Genomic DNA, 10281 nt, shown 5'->3' with positions numbered 1-10281 from the left:
GACCAGCAGTCTCATAAACAAAACAAATTATACTTCTCAACCAGAGGGAAAGAGAAGTAGCGGTAGCCTTCGGACCCTTACACTTTCCTGAGAAACAAACAAACAGGGCAGAAGACTGGCGAAAATCCTTAGTCGCCTGTAGGTAGAATTTTAGAGCACGCACAACATCCAAGTTGTTCAAACAGATGTTCCTTATGAGAAGGAGGATTGGGACAGAGAGAAGGAACAACAATTTCCTGATTAATATTTCTATCCAAAACCACTTTAGGAAGAAAACCCAATTTAGTATGAAGAACCGCCTTATCTGCATGAAAGATAAAGTAAGGCGAATCACACTGCAAAGCCGAGATTTCCAAAACCCTCCGAGCAGAAGAGATAGCAATAAGAAACAAAACCTTCCAAGATAGCAACTTAATATCTATGGAATGCATTGGCTCAAACGGAGCCTGCTGCAAAACTTTAAAAACAAGATTAAGGCTCCAAGGAGGAGCAACAGGTTGAAACACAGGCCTGATTCTGACCAGGGCTTGACAAAAAGATTGAACATCTTGCACATCTGCCAGACGCTTATGTAAAAAAAATAGATAAAGCAGAAATCTGACTTTTCAGAGAACTGACTGACAACCCTTTCTCCAGACCTTCCTGGAGAAAAGACAAAATCCTAGGAATCCTGACCCTACTCCAAGAGTAGTATAAAGGTATTTACGCCATACCTTATGGTAAATTTTATGAGTAACAGTTTCGCAAGCCTGTAATATGGTATCAATGAACAACTCAGAAAACCCACACTTAACCAGAACTAAGCATTCAATCTCCAAGCAGTCAGCTTCAGAAAAACGAGATTTAGATGGAGGAATAGACCTTGAGTTAGAAGGTCCTTCATCAGAGGCAACCCCCAAGGTGGCAGAGATGACATCTTTACTAGGTCTGCATACCAGATCCTGCAAGGCCATGCAGGAGCTATTAGATTTACTGAAGCTCTCTCCTGTTTAATACGAGCAATGACTCGTGGAAGGAGCGCAAACGGAGGAAACAGGTATGCTAGACCAAAAATCCAAGGAACCGCCAGAGCATCTATCCAAGCGGCGTGCAGATATTTGACCTTGAACCATACCTTGGAAGCTTGGCGTTCTGCCGAGATGCCATCAGATCCAACTCCGGCACCCCCACTTGAGTGTTAACCTGGAGATCACCTCCAGATTGAGAACCCACTCCCCGGGATGAAATATCTGTCTGCTCAGGAAATCCGCTTCCCAGTTGTGTACTCCTGGAATGTGGATGGCAGATAGACAACAATTGTGAGCTTCCGCCCACTGAATAATCAGAGCCACCTCCTTCATGGCTAAGGAACTCTGAGTTTCTCCCTGATGGTTGATGTTAGCCACTGAGGTGATGTTAAACCAGGCTAAGGACAATTGAGGCCAAGCCATCAGAGTATTGTAAATTACTTTCAACTCCAAGATGTTTATTGGAAGAGCAGACTCCTCCTGAGTCCATAGTCCCTGAGCCTTTAACGAGTCCCAGACTGTTCCCCAGCCTAGCAGGCTGGCATCTGTGGTCACTATCACCCAGGAAGGTCTCCTGAAGCATGTGCCCTGAGACAAATGCTCCTGATCAAGCCACCACGGGAGAGAGTCTCTTGTCGACTGGTCTAGATCTATCCTCTGAGACAGATCTGAATGGTCTCCGTTCCAAAGTCTGAGCAGTCATAACTGCAGAGTTCTCTAATGGAATCGAGCAGGGAGCATGGAAGCGACCATCAGACCAATTACATCCATACATTGAGCTACTGACGGCCGAAAAGTAGACTGAAGAGAGAGGCAAGAATCTTGGATTTTCTGACCTTTGTCAGAAAAATTTTCATAGATAGGGAATCTATTATGGTTCCTAAGAAAACCACCCTTGTAGCTGGAACAAGGAAACTCCTCTGCAGATTCACTTTCCATCTGTGGGAACGTAGAAAAGACAACAAGATCTCTGAGAGTTTGCTTGTTGAAAAGATGGCGTCTGAACCAATATGTCATTCAGATTGGGCACCACTGCAATTCCCGGAGACCTGATCACTGCCAAGAGAGCCCCCAGAACCCTTTGTGAAAATTCTGGGAGCTGTGGCAAGGCCAAATGGAAGAGCCACAAACTGAAAGTGCTTGTCTAGAAAGGCGAGGCTCAGGAACTTGTGATGATCCCTGTGGATGGGAACATGAAGATATGCATCCTTCAGGTCTATGGTTGACATAAACTGAACCTCTTGAACCAAAAGAAGAATGGAACGAATGGTTTCCATTTTGAAGGACGGTACCCTAAGAAACTTGTTGAGACACTTTAGGTCTAAAATGGGTCGAAAAGTTCCCTCTTTTTTGGGAACCACGAACAGATTTGAATAGAATCTTAGACCCTGTAACCTTACTGGAACTGGAACAATCACTCCCAGGGAGGAAAGATTGTGAATGCAGTTCAAGAATGCCTCTCTTTTTACATGTCTGCAGATAATCTTGAGAGGTGGAATCTGCACCCGGGAGGGAAAGTTTTGAATTCTATTTTGCTACCCTGAGATACTATGTCCACAGCCCAAGGATATGAGATATCTCGTATCCACGCTTGACAAAACAGGGAAAGTCTGCCCCCTACTTGATCTGATCCCGAAAGGGGGGCCGACCCTTCATGCTGACTTAGACTCAGCTGAGGGTTTCTTTGATTGGTTCCCCTTATTCTTGTCTTGTGGTAGAAAACACCCTTTTCCACCAGTAATATCAGAAATTAATTCTGTCAGACCAGGTCCAAACAAGTTCTTACCCTTACGCCAGAAGCTTGGAGGTAACATCAGCTGACTAAGATTTAAGCCAAAAAGCCCTACAGGCTAAGACAGTGAAGCCAGACATCTTGGCTCCCAGTCTAATAACTTTCATTTTAGCATCAGAAATAAAGTAATTGGCTAGTTTGAGAGCGTTAAAGGGACAGTAAAGTCAAAACTAATCTTTCATGATTCAGATAGGGCATGCAATTTTAAACAACTTTCCAATTTACTTCTATCATCAAATTTGCTTTGTTCCCTTGGTGGTATTTTTGAAAAGCTAAACTTAGCTAGGCTCAAACTGATTTCTAAACAGTTGAAAACCGCCTCCTAGCTCGGAGCATTTTGAAAGTTTTTCAGTTAGACTGTGCTAGTTCACATGTGTCATATAGATAACATTGTGCTCACTCCCGTGAAGTTATTTAGGAGTCTTCAGTGATTGACTACACTGCATGTCTGTCAAAGGCACTTAGATAAGGAGGCTGTCTGCAAAGGCTTAGATACAAGGTAATCACAGAAGTAAAAAGTATATTAATATAACTGTGTTGGTTATGCAAAAACGGGGAATGGGTAATAAAGGGATTCTCCATCTTTTTAAATAAGAAAAATTTTGGTGTAGACTGTCCCTTTAATCCTATCTTGGATCTCCTCCAATAGAGTCTATACTAAAATTGATTTAAACAAGGCGTTGCACCAATAAGATGCCGCACTTGCTACTGTGGCAATACAAACTGCAGGTTGCCATTGAAGACCTTAATGAACATACATCTTTTCTTTCATGTAATTGGCAAAAGTCCATGAGCTAGTGACGTATGGGATATACAATCCTACCAGGAGGGGCAAAGTTTCCCAAACTTTAAAATGCCTATAAATACACCCCTCACCACACCCACAATTCAGTTTTACAAACTTTGCCTCCTATGGAGGTGGTGAAGTAAGTTTGTGCTTGATTTTCTTCTCAGCATTTTGAAGCCTGATTCCTCTCAGAGTACAGTGAGTGTCAGAAGGATGTGAAGGGAGTATCACCTATTGAATTCTATGGTTTTCCTCATGGGACATCTTTTTCATAAGTTCTCTGTTATCAGTCATAGAGATTCATCTCCTACCTCCCTTTTTAAGATCGACGATATACTCTCATATTCCATTACCTCTACTGATAACCGTTTCAGTACTGGTTTGGCTATATGCTATATGTGGATGGGTGTCTTTCGGTAAGTATGTTTTCATTACTTAAGACACTCTCAGCCATGGTTTGGCACTTTATGTATTAATGTAAAGTTTTAAATATATGTATTGTACTTATATTTGCCATGAGTCAGGTTTATGTATATTTCCTTTTGCAGACTATCAGTTTCATGTTTGGGAAAAACCATATTTCATGTTTCATGTTGGGAAAAAAACATATTTAGGAAAATATTTTTCTTAATATAGTTTTTTTTCTAATTGACTGCCTTTTCATTAAATTTTTGCGGGCAAAATTAGGTTTGCGAGGTCGCAAAATGCTGATGTTTATTGCGTCATTCTTGGCGCAAAATTTTTTTGACGCGAAGGTACGTCCAGTGACGCAAATTCGTCAATCTACTTATTTATAATGGAGTATATTCTTTCCTTGTTAAAAGAGGTGTTGATTAAGTTGGATATTGAGGAAACTAGTCCTCTTGATAATAAAACTAGTAAATGTTTAAATTCTGTTTAAAAAACCTGTGGTTACTCCAGAGGTTTTTCCAATTCCTGATGCTATTTCTGATATGATTTCTAAGGAATGGAATAGGCCTGGTACTTCTTTTATCCCTTCTTCAAGGTTTAAAAAAATTGTATCCTTTGCCAGCAATTAGATTGGAGTTTTGGGAAAATATCCCCAAAGTTGATGGGGCTATTTCTACTCTTGCCAAACGTACTACTATTCCATTAAGGACCCTTTAGATAGGAAACTTGAATCTTATCTAATGAAAGCTTATTTATATTCTGCCTATCTTCTCAGGCCTGCTATTTCTAAAGTTGATGTTGCAGCTGCATCAACTTTTTGGTTGGAAAGTTTAGCGCAACAGGAAATGGATCTTGATTTGTCTAGCATTGTTCGCTTGCTTCAACAACATAATTTATGTAAGAACTTACCTGATAAATTCATTTCTTTCATATTGGCAAGAGTCCATGAGCTAGTGACGTATGGGATATACAATCCTACCAGGAGGGGCAAAGTTTCCCAAACCTCAAAATGCCTTTAAATACACCCCTCACCACACCCACAATTCAGTTTTAGCGAATAGCCAAGTAGTGGGGTGATAAAGAAAGGAGTAAAAAGCATCAACAAAGGAATTTGGAAATAATTGTGCTTTATACAAAAAAATCATAACCACCATAAAAAGGGTGGGCCTCATGGACTCTTGCCAATATGAAAGAAATTAATTTATCAGGTAAGTTCTTACATAAATGATGTTTTCTTTCATGTAATTGGCAAGAGTCCATGAGCTAGTAACGTATGGGATATCAATACCCAAGATGTGGAACTCCACGCAAGAGTCACTAGAGAGGGAGGGATAAAAATAAACAACAGCCAAATGCTGGAAAATAATCCACAACCCAAAATATAAGTTATTCTCATGAAGAAAAGAAAAACTTAAAACATCAGCAGAAGAATCAAACTGAAACAGCTGCCTGAAGAACTTTTCTACGAAAAACTGCTTCAAAAGAAGCAAATACATCAAAACGGTAGAATTTAGCAAACGTATGCAAAGAGGACCAAGTCGCTGCTTTGCAAATCTGATCAACTGAAGCTTCATTCTTAAAAGCCCACAAAGTGGAGACTGATCTAGTAGAATGAGCTGTAATTCTCTGAGACGGGGCCTGACCCGACTCCAAATAAGCTTGATGAATCAAAAGCTTTAACCAAGAGGCCAAGGAAATAGCAGAGGCCTTCTGACCTTTCCTAGGACAAGAAAATATAACAAATAGACTAGAAGTCTTCCTGAAATCTTTAGAAGCTTCAACATAATATTTCAAAGCTCTTACCACATCCAAAGAATGTAAGGATCTTTCCAAAGGATTCTTAGGATTAGGACACAAGGAAGTTACAACAATTTCTCTACTAATGTTGTTAGAATTCACAACCTTAGGTAAAAATTCAAATGAAGTCCGCAAAACCACCTTATCCTGATGAAAAATCAGAAAAGGAGATTCACAAGAAAGTGTAGATAGCTCAGAAACTCTTCTAGCAGAAGAGATAGCCAAAAGGAACAACACTTTCCAAGAAAGTAGTTTAATATCCAAACAATGTATAGGCTCAAAAGGAGGAGCCTGTAACGCCTTCAAAACCAAATGAAGAATCCAAGGAGGAGAAATTGATTTAATGACAGGCTTAATATGAACTAAAGCCTGTACAAAACAGTGAATATCAGGAAGATTAGCAATCTTTCTGTGAAATAAAACAGAAAGAGCAGAGATTTGTCCCTTCAAGGAACTTTCAGACACAACCCCCTATCCAAACCATCCTGGAGAAACTGTAAAATTCTAGGAATTCTAAAATAATGCCAAGAGAATTTATGAGAAGAACACCATGAAATGTAAGTCTTCAAAACTCGATAATAAGACAGATTTACGTGGTTGTAACATAGTATTAATTACTGAGTCAGAGAAATCTCTATGTCTTAGTACTAAGCGTTCAATTTCCATACCTTCAAATTTAATGATTTGAGATCCTGATGGAAAAATGGACCTTGAGACAGTTGGTCCGGCCTTAATGGAAGTGACCAAGGTTGGCGACTGGACATCCGAACAAGATCTGCATACCAAAACCTGTGGGGCCATGCTGGAGCCACCAGCAACACAAATGATTGTTCCATGATGATCTTGGAGATCACTCTTGGAAGAAGAACTAGAGGCGGGAAGATATAAGCAGGTTGATAACACCAAGGAAGTGTCAGTGCATCTACTGCTTCCGTCTGAGAATCCCTGGACCTGGACAGGTATCTGGGAAGTTTCTTGTTTAGATGGGAAGCCATCAGATCTATTTCTGGAAGACCCCACATCTGAATAATCTGAGAAAACACATCTGGATGGAGAGACCACTCCCCTGGATGTAAAGTCCGCCTCCCAATTGTCTACACCTGGGATATGAACCGCAGAAATTAGACAGGAGCTGGATTCCGCCCAAACAAGTATCCGAGATACTTCTTTCATAGCTAGGGGACTGTGAGTCCCACCCTGATGATTGACATATGCCACCATTGTGATATTGTCTGTCTGAAAAGAAATTAACGGTTCTCTCTTCAACAGAGGCCAAAACTGAAGCGCTCTGAGAATTGCATGGAGTTCTAAAATATTGATTGGTAATCTCGCCTCTTGAGATTTCCGAACCCGTTGTGCTGTCAGAGATCCCCAGACAGCTCTACAACCTGAAAGACTTGCATCTGTTGTGACCACAGTCCAGGTTGGCCGAAAAAAAGAGGCCCCTTGAACTAAACACTGGTGATTTAACCACCACGTCAGAGAGTGTCAAACATTGGGATTTAAGGATATTAATTGTGATATCTTTGTATAATCCCGGCACCATTGATTCAGCATGCAAAGCTGGAGAGGTCTCACGTGAAAACGAGAAAAAGGAATCGGGTCCGATGCTGCAATCATGAGGCCTAAAACTTCCATGCACATAGCCACCGAAGGGAATGACTGAGACTGAAGGTGCCGACATGCTGCAACCAATTTCAAATGTCTCTTGTCTGTTAGAGTCAGAGTCCTGGACACTCAATCTATCTGGAAACCTAAAAAGGTGACCCTTGTCTGAGGAATTAAAAAACTTTTTGGTAAATTGATCCTCCAACCATGTTTTTGAAGAAACAACACAAGTTGATTTGTGTGAGATTCTGCAGAACGTAAAGACTGAGCTAGTACCAAGATATCATCCAAATAAGGAAACACTGCAATACCCTGTTCTCTGATTACAGAGAGTAGGGCACCCAGAACCTTTGAAAAGATTATTGGAGCTGTTGCTAGGCCAAATGGAAGAGCAACAAATTGGTAATGCTTGTCTAGAAAAGAGAATCTCAGGAACTGATAATGTTCTGGATGAATCGGAATATGAAGGTAAGCATCCTGCAAGTCTATTGTAGACATATAATGTCCTTGCTGAACAAAAGGCAGAATAGTGCTTATAGTCACCATCTTGAAAGTTGGTACTCTTACATAACGATTCAAAATTTTCAGATCCAGAACTGGTCTGAATGAATTTTCTTTCTTTGGGACAATGAATAGATTTGAATAAAACCCCAGACCTTGTTCCTGAAAAGGAACTGACATGATTACCCCTGAAACCTCCTGGTCTGAAACACACTTCAGGAAAGCCTGAGTGTTTCCTGGATTCACTGGGATGCGTGAGAGAAATTTTTTTTATCACAGGAGTTCTAACTCTGAATCCTATTCGGTACCCCTGAGAGACAATGCTCTGAATCCATTGATTTTGGACAGAATTTGGCCAAACATCCTTGAAAAACCTTAATCTGTCCCCTACCAGCTGAGCTGGAATGAGGGCCGCACCTTCATACAGACTTAGGGGCTGGCTTTGGTTTCTAAAAAGGCTTGGATTTATTCCAATTTGAGGAAGGCTTCCAATTGGAAACAGATTCCTTGGGGGAAAGATTAGGTTTTTGTTCCTTATTTTGACGAAAGGAACGAAAACGATTAGAAGTGGATTTACCCTTAGGTTTTTTATCCTGAGGCAGAAAAACTCCCTTCCCCCCAGTAACAGTTGAAATAATAGAATCCAACTGAGAACCAAATAAATTATTACCTTGGAAAGAAAGAGATAATAATCTAGACTTAGATGTCATATCAGCATTCCAAGATTTAAGCCACAAAGCTCTTCTAGCTAAAATAGCTAAAGACATGGATCTAACATCAATTTTGATAATATCAAAAATAGCATCACAAATAAAATGATTAGCATGTTGTAGTAAACGAACAATGCTATATAAGTCAGAATCCAATGCTTGTTGCGCTAAATGCTCCAACCAAAAAGTTGAAGCAGCTGCAACATCAGCCAAAGTAATTGCAGGCCTAAGAAGATGACCTGAATATAAATAAGCTTTCCTTAGATAAGATTCAAGCTTCCTATCTAAAGGATCTTTAAAGGAAGAACTATCTTCCATAGGAATAGTGGTTTGTTTAGCAAGAGTAGAAATAGCCCCATCAACTTTGGGGATCTTTTCCTAAAACTCTATAAAAATTGCTGGTAAAGGATACAATTTTTTAAACCTTGCAGAAGGATTAAAAGGAGTACCCGGCTTATTCCATTCCTTAGAAATCATATCAGAAATAGCATCAGGAATAGGAAAAACCTCTGGAGTAACCACAGAAGGTTTAAAAACAGAATTTAAACGTTTACTGGTTTTAACATCAAGAGGACTAGCTTCCTCAATATCCAAAGTAATTAACACTTCTTTCAACAAAGAATGCATATACTCCATTTTAAATAAATAAGTAGATTTGTCAGTGTCAATGTCTGAGGAAGGATCTTCTGAATCAGATAGATCCTCATCAGAGGTGGATAATTCATTATGTTGTCGGTAATTTGAAATTTCATCAACTTTATGAGAAGTTTTAAAAGACCTCTTACGCTTATTAGGAGGTGGAAATGCAGACAAAGCCTTCTGAATAGAATCAGTAACACATTATTTAAAATTCATAGGTATATCATGTACATTAGAAGTTGAAGGAACTGCAACCGACAATGTACTATTACTGATGGACACTCTATCTGCATGTAAAAGTTTATCATGACAACTAATACAAATGACATTAGGAGATATAATGTCCACAATTTTACAACAAATGCACTTAGCTTTGGTAGAACCGATGTTAGGCAGCAAAGTTCCTAATTCCAAATGGAGTTTTCTTTGTTAAAAAGTCTTGTGGGGTTTCCTGTAGCTTGCGGTGTCCCAATACTCTCTGTCAGTATGGACTGTAGTTTGCAAATGAAGTAGAAAATTCTTTAGGTGTTCCTGTGTCCCAATACTCTCTGTCAGTATGGACTTCTGGATCCTTAGCTGAACTAGTGTATAGCAGCACCAGTATGTAGTAGCAGTTGGATTTCTTAGGTGAACCAGTGTATAGCAGCACCAGTAATGTAGCAGCAGTTGGATTTCTTACGATCCGTTTGGCGGCAAAAACGGGTTCAAATTTCAAAGTACTGGCTTTTTTTCAGATGTGACCGGCTATTTATAACTGAACGGTTTTTGCAAATAACCGTTTTTTTCAAAAACACCCGGTTAAAGGTACAATGTTTCAGAGTGTAGGCAGCTCTACGCGTTTCGGCCGTAGCCTTTATCAAGGCCTTTATCAAGGCCTTGATAAAGGCTACGGCCGAAACGCGTAGAGCTGCCTACACTCTGAAACATTGTACCTTTAACCGGGTGTTTTTGAAAAAAACGGTTATTTGCAAAAACCGTTCAGTTATAAATAGCCGGTCACATCTGAAAAAAAGCCGGTACTTTGAAATT

Source organism: Bombina bombina, chromosome 6 (assembly GCF_027579735.1).
Source record: "Bombina bombina isolate aBomBom1 chromosome 6, aBomBom1.pri, whole genome shotgun sequence".
Lineage (NCBI taxonomy): Eukaryota > Metazoa > Chordata > Amphibia > Anura > Bombinatoridae > Bombina > Bombina bombina.
Note: the sequence above shows the minus strand (reverse complement) of the source record.